Raw genomic sequence first — 27,399 nt, forward strand, 5'->3', positions numbered from 1 at the left:
GCTTGCAGGACCTTGCAATCCAGGTGGGCGGGCAGAAAGCTGTTGTATCTGAGAACTTCCCCCAGCCTGGAAAAAAGTGGCTACTTGGGGCTCTGATTAGAACAGCTCTTTAAAAATAACAGCGCCGGCTGGGTGCTGTGGCTCACGCCTGTAATCCCAGCACTTTGGGAGGCTGAGACGGGCGGATCACGAGGTCAGGAGATCAAGACCATCCTGGCTAACACGGTAAAACCCCGTCTCTACTAAAAAAAATACAAAAAAACAGCCGGGCGTGGTGGCGGCGCCTGTAGTCCCAGCTACTCGGGAGGCTGAGGCAGGAGAATGGTGGGAACCCGGGAGGCGGAGCTTGCAGTGAACCGAGATCGCGCCACTGCACTCCCGCCTGGTGAACAAAGCGAGACTCCCTCTCAAAAAAAAAAATTAAAAAAAAAAAAAAATAATAATAATAATAGCCCAGGCCGGGCTCGGTGGCTCATGCCTGTAATCCCAGCACTTTGGGAGGCTGAGGCAAGAGGATGACTTGAGCCCAGGAGTTCAAGACCAGCCTCGGCAACATTGGCAAAACCCCATATCTAAAAAAAAATACAAAAATTAACCAGGTATGGTGGCACATGCTTGTGGTCCCAGCTACTGGGGAGCCTGAGGTGGGAGGATTGCTTGAGCCCAGAAGGCAAAAGTTGCAGTGAGCCGAGATCGTGCCACTGCACTCCAGCCTGGGCAACAGAGTGAGACCCTGTCTCAAAAAAAAAAAAAAAAAAAAAAAGCCCAAATGATCTATTAAAAGTAATATGATAAACAATTTAAAGTATAACTTGTGGCGAGGTGTGGTGGCTCACGCCTGTAATCCCAGCAATTTGGGAGGCCAAGACGGGTGAATCACCTGAGGTCAGGAGTTTGAGACTGCCTGGCCAACATGGTGAAACCCTGTCTCTACTAAAAATACAAAAAGTAGCTGGGCTTGGTGGCGCATGCCTGTAATCCCAGCTACTGGGGAGCCTGAGGCGGGAGAATTGCTTGAACCTGGAAGATGATCTATCGTGCCACTGCACTCCAGCCTGGGCAACAGAGTGAGATTCTTTCTCAAAATAATAATAATAATGAAATGTAACTTTTAACTCAGGTTCACAATTTTTTTTTTTTTTTTGAGATGGAGTCTCGCTCTGTGGCCCAGGCTGGAGTGCAGTGGCGTGATCTCGGCTTACTGCAAGCTCCACCTCCCGGGTTCACGCCATTCTCCTGCCTCAGCCTCCTGAGTAGCTGGGACTACAGACGCCCGCCACCTCACCTGGCTAGTTTTTTGTATTTTTTAGTAGAGACGGGGTTTCACCGTGTTAGCCGGATGGTCTCGATCTCCTGACCTTGTGATCCGCCCGTCTTGGCCTCTCAAAGTGCTGGGATGACAGCCTTGAGCCACCGCGCCCAGCCAATTTTTTTTTGTTTTAATGCATCAATATATTGGTCGATTACCTTAACACATTTAATTTTTTTTCTGGTTGCAAAGATAATTCATGATTATTATAAAAATTGAAATGTTACAATTATGTATATAAAATTTAGAGGGAAAAGTCCACCATAAGCTCTTCCTTCCAGAAATGCATATCTTTCTGGATATGTGATGTGTATATTAACTTGCATTATGGTTTTTTAAACCAAAATAGGATATACTGTTTCTCATGTTCCCGCTTGCTTTTGGTCATCTGGGTCCTGGCTACCTGGCGCAGGGGCCCCAGGGTAGCAGCAGCCGTGCACCTGCAGGCTATGAGAAGTGCAGCCCCTCAGGCCCTCCCCAGACCCCGAGGCAGAGTCTACATTCTCAAAGCCTCCCTGGATGATTCGCTTGCACACTGGAGTCCGAAAGTCTGGATCCCTCACTCTTTTCAGTGGCTTTATGGGTGTGACTTATGTAACCAATCCGGTAACGGTGAATATTTGATTGTTTTCTTTTAAAAACATAATTTGTTTTTGTACTATTACAAAACGCTATAGTAGGCCAGGCTCAGTGGCTCACGCCTATAATCCCAGCACTTTGGGAGGCCGAGGCGGGCAGATCACCTGAGGTCAGGAGTTCAAGACCAGCCTGGCCAATGTGGTGAAAACCCGTCTCCACTGAAAATACAAAACTTAGCTTGGCATGGTTGCGCACGCCTGTAGTCCCAGCTACTAGAGAGACTGAGGCAGGAGAATCGCTTGAACCCGGGAGGCAGAGATTGCTGTAAGGCAAGACTGGGCTACTGCATGCCAGCCTGGGTGACACAGCGAGACTCCATCTAAAAAAAATGCTATAGTAAACTTCCTTTTGTGTATTTTGCAGGGTTGTGCAAATTTCACAAGAATTTCCTTCCAGAAATTGCTTAGGGAAATTATTTTTAAATTTAACAGATAATGCCAAATTTCCAACCCGAAAGCTGTGCCGGTTTGCACTCCCAGGGAGAGTGCGCACCCATCCCGTACCCTCCCTATATGGCATGGCCTCAGGCGGTTTCATCTTTCCCACTGACAAGAGGTCAGCCTCCTGGAGAGAGGGGAGAAGCCCTGACTCCACCGCCCCCAAGTCCCCCAACTTCCCCTTCTTCAACGTCCCATTCCCCTCCTCAGATCATTCAGTGGCTCCGTGTGTAGCCTGAGAGTCCAGGGCGAGTCCTACCTGGAGGGCCGGGTTCCTTCATGCTCGGTTTAGGCCCATTCCGGACTCCTCCTCCTGCACCAACACATACATTGACTACTTCTTTTCAATTTTTTTTTTTTTTTAAGAGACAGGGTCTGACCATGTTGCCCAACCTGGCCTCAAACTCCCGGACTCAAGTCTCCCCAGTAGCTGGAACCCCATGCTGCCACAGGGCAGCACTCGCATTGGCGCCTTACCTGCCCTCTGGCTGGCACCGTCTCCGCCCTCTGCCTCTGCTTTGCTGGGTGATGGATTCCCTGCTTCCCGAAGCAAGGGGCCTCCTCTGTCCTCTGCTCCTGTGCCTGGTGCCCTGATGGGTAACCTTAATACGGAACTCTCTGTGCTCACCTCTGTCTCCCACACGAGACTTTGAGTCTAGCCCTCCGATTCCTATTCAACTGACTACAGTTCACATTTCTGCCCTGGGGCCTATTTCAACTCCTGGCGCACAGTCAGCACTGAGACGTTTGACGGACAAGCGAGCAAACGAACAAATGAATGAGTAAGGGACTTAGAACACTCAAGGCAGATACGTGTGGGCAGAAATGAACTTTCAGAGGCCGCCCCGCCGTAGCCTCAGTCTTTTCCTTTTGCAATATTAATTGTGTGTGGAATGGCTGAGCCAAGAGCTGAAAGGTTAATATTTCGCTCCCCGGAGCTTGGACAGCACCAAGCTGTAGCAGTAGGGTCGTATTCAACACGGAGAAGGCCATTTCTGTGGGAGACGCTTCCAGTGAAACTTTGGAGTCTGGGCTGAGCTTGTCGACAAGGGTCTTGAGCCCGTTGTTTATTAGAATTTGGCTGCGGGGTTAACTCCTCCTCTGACACCGTTCATCCCATTCATCAGATGAGTAAGGAGTTGTCCCCGAACCATAGACCTGGGCTGACATCTCTTGCACAGTAAAGAAAAGGAAAAATTCATAGTTTTGTGTTGTGGTTTTCAGTATTTTTAGTTTACAAGCCAACTGTTTATCACATTAGGACATTGATCTATAAATAAATTTGAAAGCAGTGATACATCTGGGCCTTCGCGGGCCTCCAGTTGAGGCAATGATCTATAAATATATTTGTCTGTGTCATTGATCTTTTATTATTAATGTTGTGGCTTTCATTATGGTTATCAATCTCACCCTGATTACCAAAGTCCTTGCAAAACCTTTGTTCCCTGACCAGGCCTCGTTGGCCAGTTCTTACGCATTTGACTAACATAAAGTTACATCCAGTACTGGCTGTATTTCAGAGGCATCATTCATTTTCACTAGCTCTTTCTGTTCTTTCTATACACTTTCCTCCTTTTGAGTGTATTTTCTATTTTCTAGAGGTGCTCCCCTCATTTGTAGCGAATGCTACCTAAATGCCCTCAAATTAAGAATTGCTACATTTTTGACGTTTATATACTTCAGCTTCTTGATAAAAGTTATGCCTATTGGGGCAGGGCATTGTAGCTCACGCCTATAATCCCAGCACTTTGGGAGGCCAAGGTGGGAGGATCACTTGAGCCCAGAGGTTTGAGAGCAGCCTGGGCAACATAGTGAGAACCCATCTCTACAAAAAATGCAAAAATTAGCCGGGTGTGGTGGCATGGGCCTGCACTCCCAGCTACTTGGGGAGGCTGAGGTGGGAGGATCCACTGAGCCTAGAAAGTGGAGGCTGCAGTGAGCCGAGATCACACCACTGTACCTGGGTAACAGAGCAAGACCCTGCCTCAGGGGAAAAAAAATTATGCCTGTTTTGTTAGTCGTGTAAAACTTCTCATTATTTTTTGTGTCTATGCCAAGCAGTGTTGTGCTCTCGCAGGGTAATCTTACGTGGAGGTGGTTTCACATTCACATTCTTGCTTGAGAAGATTCACCCTAATGCCTTGTAATTGCTGCCGAGTTAGCCAACATTGGGCCGAGGGTGTCTGCTGCTTTTACAGGACTTATAAAACTCTGTTTTTTGGCCGGGTACAGTGGCTCTTGCCTGTAATCCCAGCACTTGGGGAGGCCAAGGTGGGAGGATCACTTGAGGCCAAGAGTTTGAGACCAACCTGGCCAACACAGTGAAACCCATCTCTACTAAAAATAGAAAAAAATTAGCTGGGTGTGGTTGCTCCTGCCTATAATCCCAGCTACTTGGAAGGCTGAGGCATGAGAAGGCATGAGAATGGCTTGAATCTGGGAGGTGGAGGTTGTGGTGAGCTGAGATTTTACCACTGCGCTCCCGCCTGGGCAACAGAGCAAGACTTACCTCAAACAAACAAACAAACAAACAAACAACTCTATCTTTCTATGTGGCTATGTTACTCAGGCCTAGAGCAAACTAATAGAATTTGAATGTAGCTTTTTCAAATTGCATAAGATACTACTTAGTATAATCACTGGCTAAAGTCACCTCCCCTTCGATATTACTCAGATCACAAACTAAGTCCAAACACGGTTCTCTCCAGACGGAAATCCTGGCAATGCAACACCCAGGTGTATTTTATGTTTTCTAGATGGAAAAAGTGTTTTCTTATTATAAAAAGTTCAAAATAGGCCAGGCATGGTGGCTCATGCCTGTAATCCTAGCACTTTGGGAGCCCGAGGCAGGAGGATCGCTTGAGCCCAGGAGGCAGAGGCTGCAGTGAGCCGCGATTGCACGCCACTGCCCTCCAACCTGGCCAACGGAGCAAGACCCTGGCTCAAAAAGAAAGAACAAAACAGTTCAAAATAAAAATTGCAGACCATTTAAAAAGTTTGAAAGAGAGGCCGCAGCGGGTCCTTCTGTGGGTGCCTCCCTGTCTCCGGCTGTGCGTGCCTGTGATGCCCAGAGCGAGGGCCTTTCTCTCTGGGTCCCAGGGGGCCAGTGGGGCCAGCCCCGGAATAGCACAAGTGGGCATCAAGGATCAACAGTCCAGCTTCTTCTCCTCTGCCGGGCCCAGCCCACTCTGAGGGCTGCTGCCCATGGGGTGGCCTCGTCCTTCCACATCCTCACCGCAGGCTTTACCTCCCTGTCCCGCACCAGCTCGATGCAGGGCTTCTCAGTTCCACTCCCAGGCAGGTGACTCGCAGGAACATCTTTGTCTCTGTGTGCAAAAGAATCTGACTTACCACAGCAGCTAACAAACAAAACAGCGAAACTCTAATAATAACCAGTGGCTACTCAGACGCAAGCCGTGTGGAGTTCTCACTTTGCCTTTTTTTTTTTTTTTATTGAGACTGGGTCTTGCTCTGTCACCCAGGCTGGAGTGCAGTGACGCAATCTTGGCTCACTGCAACCTCCGCCTCCTGGGTTCAAACAATTCTCCTGCTTCAGCCTCCTGAGTAGCTGGGATTACAGATGCACGCCACCATGCCCAGCCAATTTTTGTATTTGTAGTGGACGGAGGGTTTCACCATGTTGACCAGGCTGGTCTCAAACTCCTGACCTCAGGTGATCTGCCTGCTTTGGCCTCCCAAAGTGCTGGGATTACAGGTATGAGCCACCGTGCCCGGCCCTCTCTCTTTCTGAAACCAAGCTGGATTTCTCCTCCTCAGCCTAAGGTTCTTTCTTCAACACACACAGTTTTGGAGAAACAAAGGGGAGGAGGCAATCATCCTCCATTCTTACTGTCTTCCTGCAGCCCTCGGTGCCAGTGCCCGGGAGGGTGGCTGGTGTGAAGGTGGCGGCTCCCTGAGGATTCCTGCCTAGTGAGGCTGGGGAGGCAGGAGCCATGCCCTGAACGCGGAGAGAGGAATTCCCCAGAAGAAAGGGGTGGGAGCCAGAAGACATTGCTGCTGCTTCCTGAGGCTCATTCTCCTCTCCTGCAGCCGTGGCCTCCCAACGCAGGCTCCACACCTGTGCCACTGCCGCCAGCACAGAAGCCCCAGCCTGCTCCCGCCCTTGCCACGTGGCCAGCGCCTTCTCACACAGCAACCTGGCCGAATCCCACCTCCCTTTTGAAATTGCCCTGGAGTCTTGGGTCGGGTGCGGTGGCTGACGCCTGTAATCCCAGCACTTTGGGAGGCTGAGGTGAGTGGATCATGAGGCCAGGAGTTCAAGACCAGCCTGGCCAACATGGCAAAACCCTGTCTCTATTAAAAATACAAAAATTAGTAGGACATGGTGGTGGGCGCCTATAATCCCAGCTACTCGACAGGCTGAGGCAGGAGAATCGCTTGAACCTGGGAGGTGGAGGTTGAAGTGAGCCAAGATGGTGCCATTGCACTCCAGTCTGGGCGACAAGAGCAAAACTCCGTCTCAAAAAAAAAAAAAAAAAAAAAAAAAGAAAAGAAAAAGAAAAAAAATTGCCCAGAAGAAAATTGCCCTGGAGTCTTTTTTTCGCCATTCTCTATCTCCCCATGCTTGGAAATTATCTTTTCAGGGCCTGGCATAGGGGCCTTTAGAAAACACACGGTTGTCCATTGATTGGAGATGTTTTAAATTTGTACAAAAGGCCGGGCCCGGTGGCTTATGCCTGTAATCCCAGCACTTTGGGAGGCTGAGGTGGGCGGATTGTCTGAGGTCAAGAGTTCAAGACCAGCCTGGCTAACGTGGTGAAACCCCGCCTCTACTAAAAATACAAAAATTAGCCAGGCATGGTGGCGGATGCCTGTAATTCCAGCTACTTGGGAGGCTGAGGCACGAGAATCCGGGAGGCGGAGGTTGCAGTGAGCTGAGATCATGCCACTGCACTCCAGCCTGGGTAACAGAGCAAGACTTAGTCTCAAAAAAAAAAAAAAAAAAAGTACAAAAATTGCCCAAGTTGGGGATCCCTGTTGTTTGGATGTCAAGGTTCATATGGGAAATTGTGTCTATTTTTCATTTTAATTATTTGCATTGCAACATTGTAAATTTTAGGGAGAAAGTTTAACAGGTCCTTTAAAAACATTATTTGTGTTCACTACCATGTTTAGGGTTGTATAGTCCGTTGTCTTGTACTAACCATAATGAACTTGGATAGATTTAGCACATAATGAACTTGGATAGATTTTAATTGTTCTGTGTCAGTCATAGTAAGGACATAACATTTATTGTGTGTTTACCATAAGACAAGCACTATTCTAAGCTTTAAAAAAAATATCCACTCATTCAATGCCTCCCAAATTCCAGAAGGCAGCAATTGGTGTGGCCTAGAAGTAGAGTTGCAGATTCTGCAAATGGTGGACTCAGGAAGTGCCCACCTAACCAGGAACACAGCGCGGCAAAGTCTGTTGTGTGGTTTGGGACACGTCAGTTTCCTCAGCCATGAAATGAGGGTGTTGGCTGAATTGCCCATCTGTGGGGCCGAGCTAGGACTAAAGGGAGCCACCTGCAAGAGCCTCACATAACACAAGGGGTGTCAGTTATGCTGGTTACAAAAGGGCCCCTTTAAAAATACATATTTCAGTTGAATGATGAAGGATAATTAAAGTAAAACTAAAAATATGTATCATTGTATTCATCCAGCAAGGCTGTTTGTTACTATTAAGTACTGTTCTTGTGTGGGTTTCTGTAACATTTAAACTGCATTTGAAGCCAGGCATTGTGGCACAGGCTTCTAGTCCCAGCTACTCAGGAGGCTGAGATGGAAGGATTACTTGAGCCCAGGAGCCTGAGACTACAGTGTGCTATGATCGCACCTCTGCACTCCAGCCTAGGTGACAGAGAGATACCCTGTCTCTAAAAAAAGAAATTAAGAAATAGGCCAGGCACAGTGGCTCACGCCTGTAATCCCAGCACTTTGGGAGGCAGAGGCCAGTGGATCACCTGAGGTCAGGAGTTTGAGACCCGCCTGGCCAACGTGGTGAAACCCCATCTCTACTAAAAATACAAAATTAGCTGGGCGTGGTGGTGCATGCCTGTAATCCCAGCTACTTAGGAGGCTGAGGCAGGAGAATTGCTTGAACCTGGGAGGCAGAGGTTGCAGTGAGTCAAGATTGTGCCATTGCACTCCAGCCTGGGCAACAAGAGGGAAACTCCATCTCAAAAAAAAAAAAAAAAAAAAAAAAAAAAAAAAAAGAAGAGAAGAAAAGAAAATCTTTGTTCATCCTGCCTTTAATTCCTTATTACAAGACGTGAATTTTTATTCTTTTTTTAAGCGACAGGGTCTTGGCCTGGTGCGATGGCTCACGCCTGTAATCCCAGCACTTTGGGAGGCCGAGGTGGGCGGATCACCTGAGATCACTAGTTCCAGACCAGCCTGGCCAACATGGTGAAACCCCGTCTCTACTAAAAATACAAAAATTAGCTGGGCGTGGTGGTGGGCACCGGTAATCCCAGCTACTCAGGAGGCTGAGGTGGGAGAATCTCTTGAACCTGGGAGGTAGAGGTTGCAGTGAGCCAAGATCGTGCCATTACACTCCAGCCTGGGCAATAGAGTGAGACTCCGCCTCAAAAAAAAAAAAAATTAAGAAATAAAAAATAAAAATAAAAATAAACTGCATTGGAAACACACACAAAAAGACAGAAATAATAACTTCCCAGAGAAAAGCAAGATTCGTCACCTGACAGGCGATTTTGTTAGAGATTGGATCTGCCTTGGGGACCTGGGAGTAAGGGGACAGAATATGGTGCTTTTCTTATCAGCAGAGAGTAGATCTTTAGCAGCAGTCATGTGGTGCTGAACACTAGCTTTTAAATTAGCTGCATTTTAAATAATACGGCTTAAAAATACACAACAATAAATCAGGAGATCATTGTAAATCACAGTCTCACATTACCAAGCTTCGTCTCTCCCTGGTGCAATGTATGATTAATCCTTCTGTTGCCAGGAAAGCGATGCTTCCTGTTGGAGAGATTGAGTGTGGATCTGAAAGTTCCCTCACCTTGGGTTCACTTGTTAGCACGGCTTTTGACCCAGCTGTCTGCTGCCTGTCTGAGGACCATGGAAACCTGCTGTCGTTCAGAGTGAAATTCTTATTGACATTCAAAGAGTAAACATCTACCAAGATACATTTGCTTATTTTGTCTTCTTCCTGGTGAGTTGGAAATACCTGGATTTTTGCCATAATAAAGGCATTTCTCAATGACAGACACGAAACCACCACTAGATAGTAAGTTTTAACCCCCACACTGAAGAGTAAAATCTCCAGCATCTGCCTGTCTGGGGTTGGCTCTCGGGCAGTGGTCATTATCAGGATTTTATCCTAGAAAACAAGGCAAGTCTAACACACCGTTTCTCAGTTAAGTTTCCTGAAAACTAATTTATTCTCTTTGAGTAAATTATATATTTGATACTGAAATTACAGAAATATTTTACTGTTTAACTAGCGCACACTCTTGGGTGCAGAGCAGCTGGTTGGGAGTACTTATTGTAGAACTTTTCACAGCATTTATTGATCTGCCCGGCAAATGAATCCCTAGACAGGAACTGTCTATGGGTGACATTTTACGACCCCAATATAGATCCAAAGCTTTTAATGTACCTTTTGCCTTTATCATAATGTCACTAAAAAAATCAGAGTGGGTAGGAATAGCCTTCTGACATCAAACTGCACGTTTAACTATGTTAAGATGGATCTGACCTACTCAGCCTAAACATCTAAAGATTCTGGAATGGTTCTTTGCCAATCTGGTCCTATTGCCTCTGAAAGTAAATAAGCAAGAGCTGATCCTCCATGTTGATGATATAGGAACATGACTGAGTTCTCAGTAGGCCTCAAAGAGCAACTAAACGGACCGGTCAACCATTGTCAACAGAAACAGCAACGTATTAGTTACGCCAACTAACATCAAAATAGGTATTCTTGTCAGACCAATCCTGGCATCTAAATTGATCATACTAAGCAATGCTGAGGGCTGAACTCATGATATTGTAATGTCAAGAAGTACTGGCCAGGCGAGATGGCACACTCCTGTAATCCAAGCACTTTGGGAGGCTGAGGCAGGAGGATTGCTTGAGGTCAGGTTACTTGGAAGCTACACTTAATGGGTTTATATTCTAGAGGGTGCCAGACAGAAAACCAAAAAACTCATTTGCTTTTCAAGAATTTAAAAACAGGGCTTTTGCTTTTAAAGTTATTAAACCTTCTCATGGATGTTGGACAGCATTGTGATGGAGAGGCTGTAAATTGCACAAACTGATCGTTGTGTTTTTTTGTTTTGTTTTGTTTGAGATGGAGTTTTGCTCTTGTCACCCAGGCTGGAGTGCAGTGGTGCGATCTCCACTCACTGCAACCTCCTTCTCCTAGGTTCAAGCAATTCTCCTGCCTCAACCTCCCAAGTAGCTGGGATTACAGGCACCTGCCATCATGCCTGGCTAATTTTTGTATTTTTAGTACAGATGGGGTTTCACCATGTTGACCAGGCTGGTCTCAAACTCCTCACCTCAGGTGATCTTCCTGCCTCGGCCTCCCAGAGGGCTAGGATTACAGGCAGGAGCCACTGCGCCCAGCCCATTTTCTTTTTTTGGAGTACAATTTGGATAGTGGCTGTGGTTGCACATATCTGTACCTGTGTTAAAATTCATAGAACTATCATCCAAAAAAGTCATTTTTAACTGTATGATGTTTTACAGATAAAACTTTAAAAATGCATTTAGGCTAGGTGCAGTGGCTCACACCTGTAATCCCAGTACCTCCCACTGGGAGAAGGGGAGGAAGACGGCCCTGTCCCTGCAGGATCGTGGTCCAGGAATCAGAATGAGCTCCCGGGTCTCTATTGGCTGGTTCTGTTCGTGCCCCTGGGGGTTAATTAAGCATCCAAGTTGAGATGTCAGATAAACAGTGGAATACAGCATGGATTTCAGGAGCTTGACTTGGGCTGGAGATGAAGTCATCAGCAGGTAGATGACATTTAAAACCCTGAGCAGGAATGAGCTCCCTATGAGAGAGAGGGCAGACAGAAAACCTGCCCGGGGGAGCCTTGAGGCATTGGGAGCTTTGAGATCATGAGGTAAGGAGGAACCGGGGGTGGGGAGGAACTGCTGATTGGGGAATGCCCAGAAACCATCCTCAGGCTGTTCAGTTTTGCAGAATTTCCTCTCTTCGAGCAGCAGCAGTCACACCGAGAGCTGCTATTCGTTGAGTCTTCTCCCTGTGCCAGGCAGGGGTGAGAGCCCTCGATGATGTTCTCATTTGCTCCTCCCAACCACGGTCTGCGATGGGTGTCACTGTGCCCCCTGCACAGGTGAGACAGCTGACACTTTGCCCACGTTCTGGAGCAGAGCAGTGGGGTCTGAACTCTGATCTTTTTCTTCTCTTGCCCAAATTATCTAAGGGACCTGGGGAGTCCACAATACGAACTATACTCTTACTGGAGGGGTTTTATTTAACCCTATGTAATGTGGGCTCACTTTCCAACCTGACTCTGGCAATACCTCACATGACAGATAAGGAAGGAAATCAAAATATTTTAACCCAAATATGCTTCCTTGCCAGATCTTGAAATAGCACTGCAAAGTTGTCTCTTGTGGGGAAAATCTGTTCTGTAGAGAACCCCTTTCTGTTTTCCAGACCTTTTTCGTGATCCAGGCACCATTTTAAGTCCGATAAGAAACATTTACAATCTATTCTCCCCCTGAAGCCTGCTACCTGCGAAGTAAGAACCTTGGTCTCTACAATCCCATATCTTTTTTTTTTTTTTTTTTGAGATGGAGTCTCGCTATTTTGCCAGGGCTGGAGTGCAGTGGTGCCATCTCAGCTCATTGCAACCTCTGCCTCCCGGGTTCACGCCATTCTCCTGCCTCAGCCTCCTGAGTAGCTGGGACTACAGGCGCGCACCACCACACCCGGCTAGTTTTTTGTATTTTTAGTAGAGATGTGGTTTCACTGTGTTAGCCAGGATGGTCTCGATCTCCTGACCTCATGATCCGCCCGCCTCGACCTCCCAAAGTGCTGGGATTACAGGTGTGAGCCACTGCACCCCTGGCACACAATCCCATATCTTAATCCAGATATTCCTTTCTATTGATTCCAGGTCTTTAGATAATAACTCAACCAACTGCCCATCAGAAAATCTTTGAATCCACCTATGACCTGGAAGCCCCTGCCCCTTCCAATTGTCCTACCTTTCCAAACCGAACCAGCGTACATCTTATACATATTGGCTGATGTCTTATGTCTTCTTGAAATGTACAGAGCCAAGCTGTAGCCCAACCACCTTGGACATATGTTCTCAGGATCTCTGGAGGGCTGTGGCCTGGGTCCTGGTGTTAGCAGCAGCGAGCCTGTACGGGTCTGCAGCAACCTCAGTTCTCGCCTCCTCAGAAGAAAGAATTCAGCTGAAGGGCAAAAGGCAGAGTGAGAGATTCAGGCAAAGTTTAGAGCAGGAGTGAGTTTATTTAAACATTCAGAGCAGGAAAAAAAAGGAAGGAAAGTATAATTGGAAGAGGACCAAGTGGGTGACTCGCGAGATCAAGTCCACAGCCTTTGACTTAGGGCCAGGCGTCTTGCATCCCTTCTCCCCTGATTCTTCCTGTGGGGGGGCTGTCCACATGCACAGTGGCCTGCCAGCACCTGGTAGGGCCTGCGTGCACAGTGGGTTTACTGGAGTTGTACGCGTGCTCCCTTGAGGCATTCCTCCCTTACCAGCCCAGTATTCCCAGAGGAACGTCGTCCTCCAGCCCAGTGTTCCTAGAGGAACGTCGTCCTCCAGCCCAGTGTTCCTAGAGGAACATCGTCCTCCAGGTTTGCCTCTTAGTGCACATGCTTGAGCCACTTGCCCAGCTCCTGAGATCTTATCAGGAAGCGGCTGATCACCAGTTGCAGGTGTTTCTGTCTATTGAGGGCGGGGGTTGAGGGCTGCTGTTCCTTGGTGCCAGCTGCAACTAATTACTTTAGCGAGACAGTTAACAGCCACCTGACCATCCCCTGATGGTTGCCTGACACTCCTGGCTGGAGGGGGGCCCTCTCCTGTCTGCTCATGTCTGACTTGCTACCCGCTGTAAGAATTGGTCACTCATATTTGGCTCACAGGAAATCTCTTCAAATATTTTAGAGTTTGACTGTCTTCATTGACAGTAGTCAGGGGTGGAGGACGCCTCCAGGTGCAGCTCAGGCATGGACGGGCCTGCAGCACTGCACTCCCAGGATCGCTGCCGCCTGGGTGACAAGAGCGAGGCTCCATCTCAGAAAAAAAAAAAAAAGAAAGTCCATAAACACATGTTTTACAAGCCAGTTACGCTTTTCTGAGAGTCCGTGATTGCCTTTATAATGACTCAAAGCTAGGGGCATGGAGAAGCTGTGCTCTGTGTTTCCGTGGAGCTGTGGATGGGTTTTACTTTGGGGTGATCCGGACGGCAGTCAGCCATTTCTCTGAGGACTCCTTCATGCCAGAATGCTGATGACATGTACTTGCCATTGCTTTTCCTGTAACCGTATATATCCATTTGCGTCTGTTCTGTTTTGCAACATGTAGATCTGCCTCATTCCTATGGAAGTTGTAAAATCTTGCATTACATGGTTGCATGAGATGTGTTTTTGACCAGCTCCTCTTGAATAGCAATGAGTAGCAACCCACGAGCTGGGCATTTGAGTTCCTCTCTCGCGCTGGCTAGCCTCTTCTTAAGTTGGGTATCAACATTAAGCTTATCCCAGAGGTCAGCGTTTCAGATGGCGAACATCTCTGAGCCCTATGATATAAACCTGTCATGAGGAGTTGTCACTTGGTTTACTGCAAGGCCTTTGTGAGCCATAGGTTAATATATTAATGAAGACTGTGGCTGTTACCCTACATTAAATAATGACGGCGAATGATTGGAAGAAAAACATCCGTATGTTCCCCTGCAGAGTGTGAGATTGATGAGAATGGATTGCCCTGCCAAGGGAACTCAAAAATATTACAACCTTTTATTCCTCTGCGGCTTGGACGAGTGTGTATTCATTTCTACGTTATTACAAAAAAACCTCTTACAACGATTCTGAGCTAAAGACACATTAAATCACCACTTTAATTATATCGAAACAGTACTCTGAGATTCTATCACTAATCTAGTTTAATCTTGGCATCTCAAGCTCAACTAATATTTTATTTCTATTCAGGTCATATTAGTCAATTGGGCATTAGCAGCAGTACTTATTTATCTTACCGGTTTATTTTGGTAAAGTAGTAAATTATGATAGAATTACAATAATTCCTCAGCGTATATACATTTCACAATCACACACAAGCTTGGCATTTGAAAATGTGGTCTCAGTTCAATATTAACACTTTCATGGTTGTCTCTTCCACTTTTCCAGAAGATTTAAGTGGCTTGGAATATTTCGGATGTGATTTTTCTCTCTGAAACGCTGCTGTTTAGCGTTTTATTTGTGGCATTACCTCTATGTGCAAACAGATACAGAATGAGCCATGTACAGTAGGCCAATGAGCTTGAAAGCCAGGAAGAAAAGGTAGTGGGGGTGGGGTTGGAGGAGTTGGACCCCCAACTACTGACAAGTTTCACCAGGATGGTCTGAGGGTGGCCAGCGGGGCCCAGAGGCCATGGAGACCCAAGGTGCTTTGCTAATGTCCCCAGAATAGACTTTCTATTTCAGCAGAAGACCTAACACAAGTGCGTTCAGGGACAGATGCACAGTAGCCAAGTTCATGGAAGTGGTAATGAGCACACAATGTCGGTTTATTCGACACACAGTGAAATGGTCAGAGGGACAAGGTGGTTGGGTCTCATCCAAGACCAGCCCCTGTGTTGCTGTATGCAGGTCTCTTTATTTTGTTGATTTTCTTCTTTTTTTTTTTTTTTTTTTTTGAGACGGATTCTTGCTCTGTCACCCAGGCTGGAGTGCTGTGGCGCGATCTCCGCTCACTGAAAGCTCCACCGTCTCCCGGGTTCATGCCATTCTCCTGCCTCAGCCTCCCAAGAAGCTGGGACTACAGGTGCCCGCCACCACGCCCGGCTAATTTTTTTGTATTTTTTAGTAGAGACGGGGTTTCACCGTGTTTGCCAGGATGGTGTTGATCTCCTGACCTCGTGATCCGCCTGCCTCAGCCTCCCAAAGTGCTGGGATTACAGGCATGAGCCACCGTGCCTGGCCTTTTTTCTTTTTTTTAAGAGTCAGGGTCTCCTCTGTTGCCCAGGCTGGTGTGCAGTGGTGTGACCATAGCTCTCTGCAGCCTTGAACTCCTGGGCTCAAGCAATCCTCCCTCATCAGCCTCCTGAGTGACTGGGACCACGGGCACATGCCACCACGCCTGGCTTGTGTGCAGGTCTCTGTGCGAAGCTTGCCCACAAGGCCTTGCCAGGGGCCCCACAGTGCCTGTGTCCACCACCTGCAGCCTCTGGTTCTCCTGTCCCCACGGGATGAACCATGAGGGCGGGCTCTGAGTAAGACCTGGAGTCCACGGGTGAGCCTGCAGCATGCGGGCAGCGCCTGGGCAGACTTTCCTCTAAGCTTTCATTGACCATAAACCCCTTTTGGGTTCATAATGCATTGGTTATTTAGATATAGTAAATATTCAGTTAGTTTATAGTTACCTGTTCTGGAGGATTCCTTCATCTCCTCCACCTGGCCTAGGTAATGCAAACCAGAAGGACTCATGAGCAGACACAGACTCACTGCACAGCCACAGAGACCACCCCCCACGCTCCCAAACCCTCAAGGCTCACGGAGGAAGAAAGGTGCTTGCCGAGCCCTCTGTGGTCTGTTCTGGGTCTTGGCCCTTCCCACCAGTCAGAGCAGCTGTATTTTCTCCTGCAAGTGCCAGAACAGCGCGAGTCCTTTGGATATCTCTTTCCCAATCAGCCAGTATTGATTTTACAGTATAACTCTGAGAGGGAAATCTCATTTCCTGAATTTCCAAATTCTTAGTGAACATTCCCACTCTCTAACAAGAATCCTTTGTCCACTTTTTAGTAAAAATTTTTTTCTTTGCTATGGGTAAGATTGTTACAAATAAAACTCTAGGTTTAAAACTTGTGCAACCTCAGCCCCCAGGGTTACAGTGAATTACAGCAGAAACCTTCTATAGCTGGAAAACAACGGACAGACTCATTTTATTTCTTTTTATTATGAAAATGTTACAACATACAAAAGTAGAGAGAACCATATAATTAGCCCCCAAATACCCACCACTCAGCTTAACCAATGATCAACCAACCCATCCAGCCTCATCCATACCCCACCCACCCCTCCATCTTTCCCTTTCTCTTTGGATTATTTTGGAGCGAAATCTCTGACATAGAATTTTTTCCCAGAAATAGTTCAGTATGCTACAGATAGATGTTGTCGTGACATTTTTTTTTTATTGTGGTAATATACCTAATATCAAATTTACCATTTTAACCATTGCAAGTGTATAGTTCTGTGACTTTAAATCCATTCTTACTGCTGAGCAAACATCACCACCATCGGTTTCTAGAGCTGTTTTCATCTTCACAACCAAAATGAGCGAGAGGCATAAGTCTCAGATCATCAGGGTTACTGAGCCAGCTGAGGGCGCTCCCAGGAAGCACACCCATCACAGACACATCTGTGGCTGTTTTTTTCGAAGAGGTTCTCAGGAGGTTTTGCATTTCTATAGTTTCCTTCAAAGGTGGGGGGTGGCAAAGAGACAAATGAGTATATACTTGTGAGACTGTAGTTAGTGCCAAGTAAATCTACATTTTACACAACATAAGGCAAACATTTGAAGAAAAGGAACTGCTCAGGGAGGGGTGAAGGAACAATTGATCTCATCTTGTCTTTGTTCTGTACCTGGGCAGATCAGTAATCAACCCAGGCTGTCCGGGAGGAGCCTTTTGAAAGGATCTGTTTCTTTCAGCCCTTAGGGACAAGAGCCTAAGGACGGCGAGTGAGGGAGAGGGACCAATTCCCAACCCTTCATGGCATCCAAGTCTTCTCCCCTTCGCCAACACACGGTGTGTTCAGTCAGCTGGGGGCTTCAATTTTTTTTATTTTTTATTTTTTGAGTCGGAGTCTTGCTCTGTCGTCCAACCTGGACTGCAGTGGCATGATCTCAGCTCACTGCAACCTCCGCCTCCGGGTTCAAGTGATTCTCCTGCCTCAGCCTCCCGAGTAGCTGGGATTATAGGCACCCGCCACCACACCCAGCTAATTTTTGTATTTTTAGTAGAGACGGGGTTTCACCATGTTGGCCAGGTTGGTCTCGAACTCCTGATCTCAGGTGATCCACCCGCCTCAGCCTCTCAAAGTGCTGGGATTACAGGTGTGAACCACTGCGCCCAGCCCCATTTTTATTTCTCAATCTTCTCCATTGAAATTGTCCCCATGTGTAGAGCACCTTGACATAAGTGACTCCATCTTAGAAAAAGACTCCATCTTACATTTCAAAAGGCACTTTGCCAACAAGGACCAGATATTGTGTCTGATCAATGAAGTCTACATCCAACCAGATAAGGACGTAACCAAGCGTACTTTTCCACTAGCATCTTTGCCACAGGGCTCCGTGGCCATGAACGAGCAGGACCTAACCAGCTAGATATAGCCATCTTGACAGACCCTATCTTGCCGTCACTCATGATCACCTGGCATCGGCCCCAAAGGCTCTGCCACATCAAAGACTTCCGTGCAAGACCACAACTGCCTGGTGCAGACCAGACCAGGAGATTCTTTCTGTCTTCATTACAGTTTCTGGGCTGGTTTGTTCACCACCACCACCACCACCACCACCACCACCACCACCACCACCACCCCTTATTTTATTTTATGTTTTTTTTCAGATTGAGTCTCGTTCTGTTGCTCAGGCTGGAGTGCAGTGGTGTGATCTCAGCTCAGTAACCTCTGCCTCCTGGGTTCAAGTGATTCTCCTGCCTCAGCCTCTCAAGTAGTTGGGATTACAGGCACCCGCCACTATGCCTAGCTAATTTTTGTATTTTTAGTAGAGATGGGGTTTCACCACGTTGGCCAGGCTGGTCTCGAACTCCTGACCTCAGGTGATCCACCTGCCCCGGCCTCCCAAAGTGCTGGGATTACAGGTGTGTGCCACTACGCCCAGCTAATTTCTGTATTTTTAATAGAGAGAAGGTTTCACCTCGTTGGCCAGGCTGAAGGAGTGATGCCTGTTCTGAAGTGAGCACAGTGACGATGGTGACAAGCCTTGCCACGCCTGGGGTCAGTCATTGCTTCAGAGGGCTCTGTAAGGCACCCGCTAGAACCCTGTGTGCCCTGGTCTCCATTTCTGGTGAGTGTCCCAGGCCTATTTCTCTAGTCTCCCACTTTTTGCAGTATCTTTGCTTCTCGGTGCCAACTTAGCAGAATCCATTCTTTCTTCAGATGGCAGAACATGGTTGGAATAAAGAGCAGACAATGATGTGCTGGCCCTTTAGAATGGCGGCTTATTAGATAACATCTGAAAAGTAATGGCCGGGAGTGGTGGCTCATGCCTGTAATCCCAGCACTTTGGGAGGCCGAGGCAGGTGGATCACCTGAGGTCAGGAGTTCGAGACCAGCCTGGCCAACATGGCGAAACCTCGTCTCTACTAAATGTAGAAAATTAGCCAGGCGTGGTGGCAGGCACCTGGAATTTCAGCTACTCGGTAAGCTGAGGCAGGAGAATCGCTTGAACCCAGGAGGCAGAGGTTGCAGTGAGCTGAGATCACGCCATTGCACTCCAGTCTGACAGAGCGAGACTCCATCTCAAAAAAAAAAAAAAAAAAGAAAAGTCACAACTGCTAACACAGGTAGTCTCCTTTATCCATGGTGCCATCTTGGTAATCACCTTATTCTATGTAAAATGTAGATGTACCGCGCACTGACTACATCTCACAAGGGGATGAAATGTGTGCATTTGCAGGTTTACCTGATGTTAAATCAGAGGAAGAAGCAGCAGAGGAGTTTTTCAGAACACACATTTTAAACGTGGTTCCACCAGGCATCAGGTCTTTATGATAGCACACATGATAGCACAAATAACACAAATTTCAATATGTGTGCTTTTCCAAAATGTAGTATGAGCCACGTTATAGCTCGGAGCTGGTTTCTTTTGGTAACCACTCAGTGAGTGCTGCGTGCTGTGGCCTTTTCCCACTTCAGGCGAGGTGCGGAACTTACTGCATGCAGGTTCCTTTACCTTCCCGGCTCATAAATATCATTGTCCTGAGTCTCAGATGCTGCTAACATTTTTGTTTCAATCAAGTATGAGTTGGAAAACTCCTGAGGAAAAGGAAGGTCTCTGGGTCCTATTTTAAAAATCTTTTCTTTTTGCAGCTGGTCACCCTGTTTAGGTTTAGTGTGAGGATCGTGGCCCACTTGTGCAGGCCGTGCTTCCAGCGACAATTTGACGTTCAGAGCCTTCGTGGTGCTATCTTGGGTCCGGTTGGTTTGTCTGGTGCTGCTGGAGCTCCCATGGGTACCTGCTGCTGCCACCCAAAGGGCACAAGGGGCTTTCTCAGGCCAGGCCACCCAGTGCTCCCCGTGGGCCGGGCCTCGAGCACTGATTGTGTGGGGCTTCCCTTTCCTGTGGCTCTGGTTCCTCTCACTGGGGGAGGGTGGTGTGGTCCTGTGGGCGAAGGATTACCTAGGTGCCCGACCTACTCATGCTGCACAGAACCAATTCCTGTCTCTGCCCCTTGGCGAGTGACCAGGTCGCCCAGTAATGTGAATGTGTGAGAGCTGCTAATCTCACCCCTTTTTCTCACTCTCTTTTTGGGAAAAAGAAAACCAAGCTGAATAAACAACTGTCGGCCAACAAGCACCCTGGACCTCCTTTGGCGTGTCCTTGAACGATACTGAATGCCTGTATTAGTCTGTGCAGTTAACACCAGCCTATTTATTTTTGCTAATGAGACAGAGGTGGAAGATTGGGGTTTTTACAACGTTAGACATTATGCCAACCAACTTAATTATTGACAGGGATCAAGGATATTCACCCCGCATCAAGTCCACTACTTATTATTGTAACATGCCTAAGAGGAATTAACCACATTTGAACTTAATTAGAACATTCATGATTTCAGAATAAAGTTTATCCCTGCTAATTCTCAAATTAATCTGATTTGTACTGGCTAAGATTTCTAATGCTTCTGAAATAAATCTTTCGGAAATAGAATGGTGCATGGTTTCTTTTCAATGATCTAACTACAGAAATGCACTCAGTGACTTCAGAAATGATTCCTCAGTTAACGCTACATGCTTATTTGCATGCTTTTCCTGGTAACTATTATTCAAATTTCAGATTAAAGTCTACCTACCTTTAGACTCATATCAGGAGCTAAGCTGTGCAGACATCACTATTAGAATTAAACGTACTACCTGAGAGGAGAAGTAAGAGCATCTGCTCCTTCAGTGTTTGGATGAATTAAAGTTGATGATGCCAGGGCTGGTTACCAAGATTTGTTGTATTAAATAGAATCTCTTTTCCTTGAGGTCTGTAAGCATTCACACACACACACAAACTCACACACACACTCACACACATACATACACACACACACACACTCACACACTTACCTGAAAGCAGGAGGCTAAGTTTTGAAGTCTCAACCTTTAACTTGTAAAACAGCCAAATGAAAAATTAAAACCTGGCCAGGTGTGGTGGCTCACACCTGTAATCCCATCACTTTGGGAGGCTGAGGTGGGTGGATCACATAAGGTCAGGAGTTGAAGACCAGCCTGGCCAACCTGGTAAAACCCTGTCTGTACTAAAAATACAAAAATTAGCCGGGCATGGTGGCAGGCACCTGTAATCCCAGCTACTCTGGAGGCTGAGGCAGGAGAATCACTTGAACCCGGGAGGTGGAGCTTGCAGTGAGCCAAGATCACACCATTGCACTCCAGCCTGGGCACACAACAGAGTGAGACTCCGTCTCAAAAAAAAAAAAAAAAAAACGCCCACATTTTAATGATTAGGATAGAAAGTGAGAGAATGGTAATTATCTAGTGAATTTAGACACTGTAAACAAAATGTATCATTTAGCCTGAATACTTACTCCATCCTTAATTATCTACAGAGTAACGCTGACAAAATTGTTATTTGCCTGTATTGCAACTATAGCTCTGTGGTCTTAGGCCATACAATATAAATAATATAACAATGTAATGGGGCTGGGCCCTGTGGCTCATGCCTGTAATCTCAGCACTTTGGGAGGCCGAGGCAGGTGGATCATTTGAGGTCAGAATTTCGAGAGCAGCCTGACGAACATGGTGAAATCCCGTCTCTACTAAAGAAAAAACAATTAGCCGGGCATGGTGGTGCATGCCTGCAATCCCAGCTACTTGGGAGGCTGAGACAGGAGAATTGCTCAAACCCGGGAGGCGGAGGTTGCAGTGAGCCAAGATTGTGCCACTGCACTCCAGCCTGGGCAACAGAGTGAAACTCCATCTCAAACAAACAAACAAACAAAAAAACAAAACAAAAAACAACGTAACATAACACACTAACATAACACAACAGAAAGTAATACAATTCAACATAACATAACATTATAATGTAATATAATATAATATCTTTAACTGGATCTCTGCCACCTACTCAGAACCTTTCCAAATCTTCCTTAACAGACCGAAGTCAAGCAGTGGCCAAGAGGTACATTGACATCGAGGTGCTCAGCATGATTATAGATTAAGCCAAATTCTAAGGTCACAAATGATGCCATTAACATAATCTTTACATTGAAAAAACAACACAAAAAAACCTTTGACAGATAATAGAGCCATACAATTTTAATAATGTGAAGAGTAAACATTAGAGTCAGGCCAAAAAAATGATTACAAAATACTTTTTTCAAATCAGCAGTTTTCATAGTGCCTGCAATAAACATTTATCAAGACAGCCATCTAATAATAATAATAATGAAAAAAAACCCTCCCTCTATTTAGAATACCAAAACACGTTCTAGGAGCATTCTGAATTCATAAATTGCGGGATGAATGTTTTTTCACATGCTGGCTTAATATAATTCACACAGATATTACTTCTCGCCCTCAGAGCACTCCTTGGCGGTGCATTACAGGAATGTCAGGCTGGATTTATATGAAAGAGGATTTCTGTAGGTGTCATTATTGATGGCGAATGGAAGATTCACCAGACACTGGAAATCGGAAGTACTTCTGAAAAACCCCCTTTTCACTTGAAAGGGCTATAAATCTACAAATAATCTTGAATTCACAAGCAAGCCTTTTATGCAGTAAGTTGATTGCAAATACATTACTGAAGAGATACATAATTACCTTAAAATCTACCACAGTTGGAAACGTATAGGAGCTCCTAAATTGTAATTTAATTTTTATAATAATAAAAGACATAAGAAACAATTTTAGCATTCATTTTTTTGAGTTTTACCTTTCATCTTCATGTATATAAAGACAAAGCAAGACTGTCTATATATTAATATCCCAGACTGTCCCAGGAAGCTCCCAGACTTCCCAGTTATATAAAAAGCTGATTTTGGTGAACAAGAGAAAGGGAAGTTTTATCAACCATTTCAATCTAGGAACCAGCAATCACGGAACTCCTCAGCATTGCAGAGATCTTTTCTATGATCAAAACATCGTCTCCCTTAAACAAGACCTTCTGGGGCCCAAGGGGACAACCGGGATATGGAATGTGTGGACAGGTGCTTTCTAGCTGCATAATAGTTTTAATTTGGCTATAACTCAAAGGGGTACTGGATATTTATCTCTATAGCCAGATGTCTCTGTTTCTCCATCTATATCTCATCTATCTATAACTACGCATCTATATCCATAACCACAGCAATAAACATATCTATAATATCTGTATCCATATCTATAATAATAATTATTATTTTTTGTAGAGATGAGGTCTTACTCTGTTGCCCAGGCTGGTCTTGAACTCCTGGTCTCCCATCTCAGCCTCCCAAAGTGCTGGGACTACAGCCATGAGCCACTGCACTCTGCTCCATATCTATAATTATAATTATGTGTTTACATCTATCTCTATCTCTATCTGCACCCCTATCTGTATCTGTATCTGTAACTTTCTCTCTCTCTGTACTGGAGTGGCTATGCAGAGTAGAAAAGAGACCTCTGGGCGGAGAGCAGAGATCCGAAGCTTAGAGCTGGCTCTGCCATTTATTGGCTGTGAAACGCTGGGTATGTTATTTAACCTTATTGTATTTCAGTTTCCTCCTCTGTTAGAAATGATAATCCTCGCTTATCTTGTTGAGTTATTGTGAATTTAAATAGTGGACAACATGTACTTTGTGGGCTATAGAATACCACATAAAAGTCAAACAAGATTAGTGATAAATTTTTAAGGTCCAGTTTGGGAGGTGATAATAAATTGGGGTAAATTCTCATTTTAAGGCCCATCCCCCAGAGAAGGACTGCACTTTGTTATGCTTCGTTCACCTCTAGAGAATCTGTGGAGCATTGAGGAGGGCCCAGGAGCCTCAGTTTTCTCATCTGTAATACTGTCATGGATGACATTGAACGACATAGTCCTGAGATCGTTTCAAGTCTAAATAAGCCCAGGGTTAAAGAAAAATTAATGCAAAGAAAAAGAAAGAAAGAAAAATTAAGTGTAAAGTAGGATGAATAACATTACCTCTGGTCCAAAATACCCCATACTCTAATTCATGATGGCACTCAAGACCTGGAGGCTTTTCAAGAAAAGAGAGATGGCTCCGAGGCCCCGGGGAGCAGGGGAGAACGAATCGTGACCCGCGCGCGTTCCGCACGGGGGCGTGTGTGACCCGCGCGCGTTCCGCACGGGGGCGTGTGTGACCCGCGCGCGTTCCGCACGGGGGCGTGTGTGACCGCGCGCGTTCCGCACGGTGGCCGGGCCTGGCGCTTTGAGTCGCCGACGTCCCGTGTAGCCTCAGCGCCCCCTAGCCCCGCTGGCGCTCAGGCTGCATTGCAGCAACTTCCCGGGAACATACAGGAGCGCCTTCCCTCTAGCAGGCACAGTAACTATGAGGACAGGGGGAGGGACGCACGGAACTCCAGCCCTTGTCCCCGGGAGAGAGACCCCCAACTTCTGTTCACGTGTGTGTGGTGATTTTGTTGTTGTTGTTGTTTTTTAACACTGCAAGGCCGGGCACATACTGCTCACATCAGACAAATGCAGTTGGCAAAGCAAGCAAGCACGCCTGTGCCCGGTTCTTGCATTGAAGTCTGTCTATTTATTTATGGAGTCTTGCTTTGTCACCCAGGCTGGAGTGCAGTGGCAGGATCTCAGCTCACTACAACCTCTCAACCTCTGCCTCTTGGGTTTAAGGGGTTCTCCTGCCTCAGTCTTCCAAGTAACTGGGATTACAGGCACAGGCCACCATGCCTGGCTAATTTTTGTATTTTTAGTACAGATGGGGCTTCGCCATGTTGGCCAGGCTGGTCCTGAACTCCTGACCTCAGGTGATCTGCCCGCCTCAGCCTCCCAAAGTGCTGGGATTACAGGCGTGAGCCACCGCACCTGGCCCACGTAAGCCATTTCTATGAGTCTGTTACTGTGGACTCACAGTCATTGTCTGCAAAAAGTATTTCCTGAGAACCATGAGAGAAGTATGTTCGGAGCTGCATAGAAGAAATCACAGTGCAGGCTGGGCATGGTGGCTCACACCTGTAATCCCAGCAGTTTGGGAGGCTGAGGCTGGCAGATCACGAGGTCAGGAGTTTGAAACCAGCCTGACCAACATGGTGAAACCCCATCTCTGCTAAAAATACAAAAATTATCGGGGTGTGGTGGTGGGTGCCTGTAATCCCAGCTACTCGGGAGGCCGAGGCAGAAGAATCACTTGAATCCGGGAGGCAGAGGTTGCAGATGGCGCCATTGCACTCCAGCCTGGGCGACAGAGAGAGACTCCGTCCCAAAAATAAATAAATAAATAAATAAATAAATAAATAAATATCACAGTATATGGTTTCTGCCCTTAGAGAATCATGCTATGCTTATGAAGACAAGCCATAAGCATAAAAAGAGAGGCAAGGATAGGAACTTCTTATTGTGTCATACAGCATATTAAACCACAAAGCAACATGAGGTTCTCAGGCTAATGGTTTGTTTGTGTTTGTCATGGAAACCTTCCCAGAAAGCAAACTCTTAGGAAACTAGCAAGTCATGCACAGATTGAATGATTTTTCCACATCCTGCCAGGTCACAAAACCTAACCATGTCTCCTACTACAATTGGTAAGCAGTTCCCGGATGTGGATTTTGATATCCTAATGATTTGCTAATAAATTTACAAATGAGCACAGTGTAAAAGCATGTCAGAGCATCCCAACAGCATTTTACATCTTGCTTTTAAAGTTTATGTCATGGAGATTATGGAGCTGACTTCCTGTATAGAGTGATTTTATGACACTCACTTGAAAATTGGTTTTAAAATGCTGTAAAACAGGAACATTAGCAGGAGGATGTTTGGGAATGCCGCAGTGTAAGAGTGCATAAAGGTGGCCAAGATGCTTCTGTCGAGGTTTACAAGTTGCCTAAATGAGCCCTTCCAACTCCTTAAGTAACACTTGGCAGAGGCACCTGCTTCGTTCCTGGGAGGATATGGCCAAGAGTTGGGACCTGGTTCTTTTACAGCAGCATTTTGCTGTGACAGTGAGCCCAGTTGGTGTGTAGGAGGCAAAGCTGCCCCTGCAGGTGTGACCTGCCATTGGTAGAAAAGATTGTGGAGAGAGGGAGAAATCCTATTCCTAGAGAAACTCTTCAAATACTTTTGTCCACTGTCTTGGCTTATAACCCAAGAGCCAACAGCTGATTAAAAAAAGATGTCAGCCGGGTGTGATGGCTCGTACCTGTAAACCCAACACTTTGGGAGGCGGGCGGATCACTTGAGGTCAGGAGTTCGAGACCAGCCTGGTCAACATGGTGAAACCCCATCTCTACTAAAAATACAAAAATTAGCCTGGTGTGGTGGCGAGCACCTGTAATCCCAGCTACTCGGGAGGCTAAGGTGGGAGAAAGGCTTGAACCCGGGAGGTGGAGGTTGCAGTGAGCCGAGATCATGCCACTGCACTCCAGCCTGGGAGAGAGAGCGAGACTCTGTCTCAAATAAATAAATAAGTCACAGGGTGTAGTGGTTCATGCCTGTAATCCCAACACTTCAGGAGGTTGAGGAAGGAAGATCACTTGAGGCCAGGTCTTCAAGACCAGCCTGGACAACATGGCAAGACCTTGTCTCTATAAAAATAAAAATGAAAAAAAACTAGCCAGGCTTGGTGGCATTCACCGGTAGTCTCAGCTACTCGGGAAGCTGAGATGGGAGGATCGCTTGAGCCCAGGAGATCAGGGCTGCAGTGAGGTTGCACTGCTGCAGTGCAGCCTGGGCCACAGAGAGAGATGCTGTCTTAATAATAATAATAACACATTTAAAAAGGGTGTCAGTTCATTTAAATAAAAACATTCCTTGTTTTGGCTATGAAGACTCAAATGTTATAAAAATGCCAATTCTCCCTGATTCACTTCCGATCAAATAGAGGATGTTGGGGGAGGAGTGGGTAAGGTAATGAAGATGATACAAAATTCATCTGGAAAAATAAACACGTGGCAGTAACCAGGAAACTCTGACCTGAGAACAAGGGAGACGCTCAGTGGATTCACCCCCAACCTGGGCAGCTGCCCCTTTGCCTCTGTCTGCTCATTTCTGGGTGGGGTGCTCAGGCCAGGAACCCTTGGCCACCCAGCAAGGGGCCTGGGCTCTCAGGAGGTACCGCTCAGTGTTTTCCAAAGCGCCCAGGGCTGTGGAAGACTCCCAGCTGGCCCAGCCCCTCCCAGGGGTGCTGCGTTTACCCTCAGTTCACTGGGCTGTTCTAGGGCTTGGTGCTGGGCTTGCAGTCCCAGGGGAGGCCTGGATGAGGCTTATGTTCTCCTGGGTGAATTTCCTGAGGTCTTTACAGACACTGCCTCTCCCCACCTGGCCCAGTGTCACGTGAGACAGAAAATACCACCCGCTCCTTTCACTACCAGCTCTGACTCTGTCCCTAGCAGGTAGCTCTTGGAATCCTCCGCTAA

General features: G+C 46.6%; 1 long non-coding RNA gene across 2 annotated transcripts in view; it reads right to left on the reverse strand.

The window, feature by feature from the left end:
• Nucleotides 1-3,930: 3,930 nt before the first annotated feature.
• Nucleotides 3,931-27,399, reverse strand: part of LOC126951547 (uncharacterized) — a 38,829-nt gene continuing 15,360 nt past the window's right edge. For both annotated transcript variants that reach the window (XR_007724507.1, XR_007724508.1), the window contains exons 3-4: nucleotides 12,594-12,806; nucleotides 3,931-5,711 (exon numbers count right to left, since the gene is read on the reverse strand). This is a non-coding gene — a long non-coding RNA (uncharacterized LOC126951547). The remainder of the gene's footprint in view (nucleotides 5,712-12,593; nucleotides 12,807-27,399) is intronic.

Source organism: Macaca thibetana, chromosome 3 (genome assembly GCF_024542745.1).
Source record: "Macaca thibetana thibetana isolate TM-01 chromosome 3, ASM2454274v1, whole genome shotgun sequence".
Lineage (NCBI taxonomy): Eukaryota > Metazoa > Chordata > Mammalia > Primates > Cercopithecidae > Macaca > Macaca thibetana.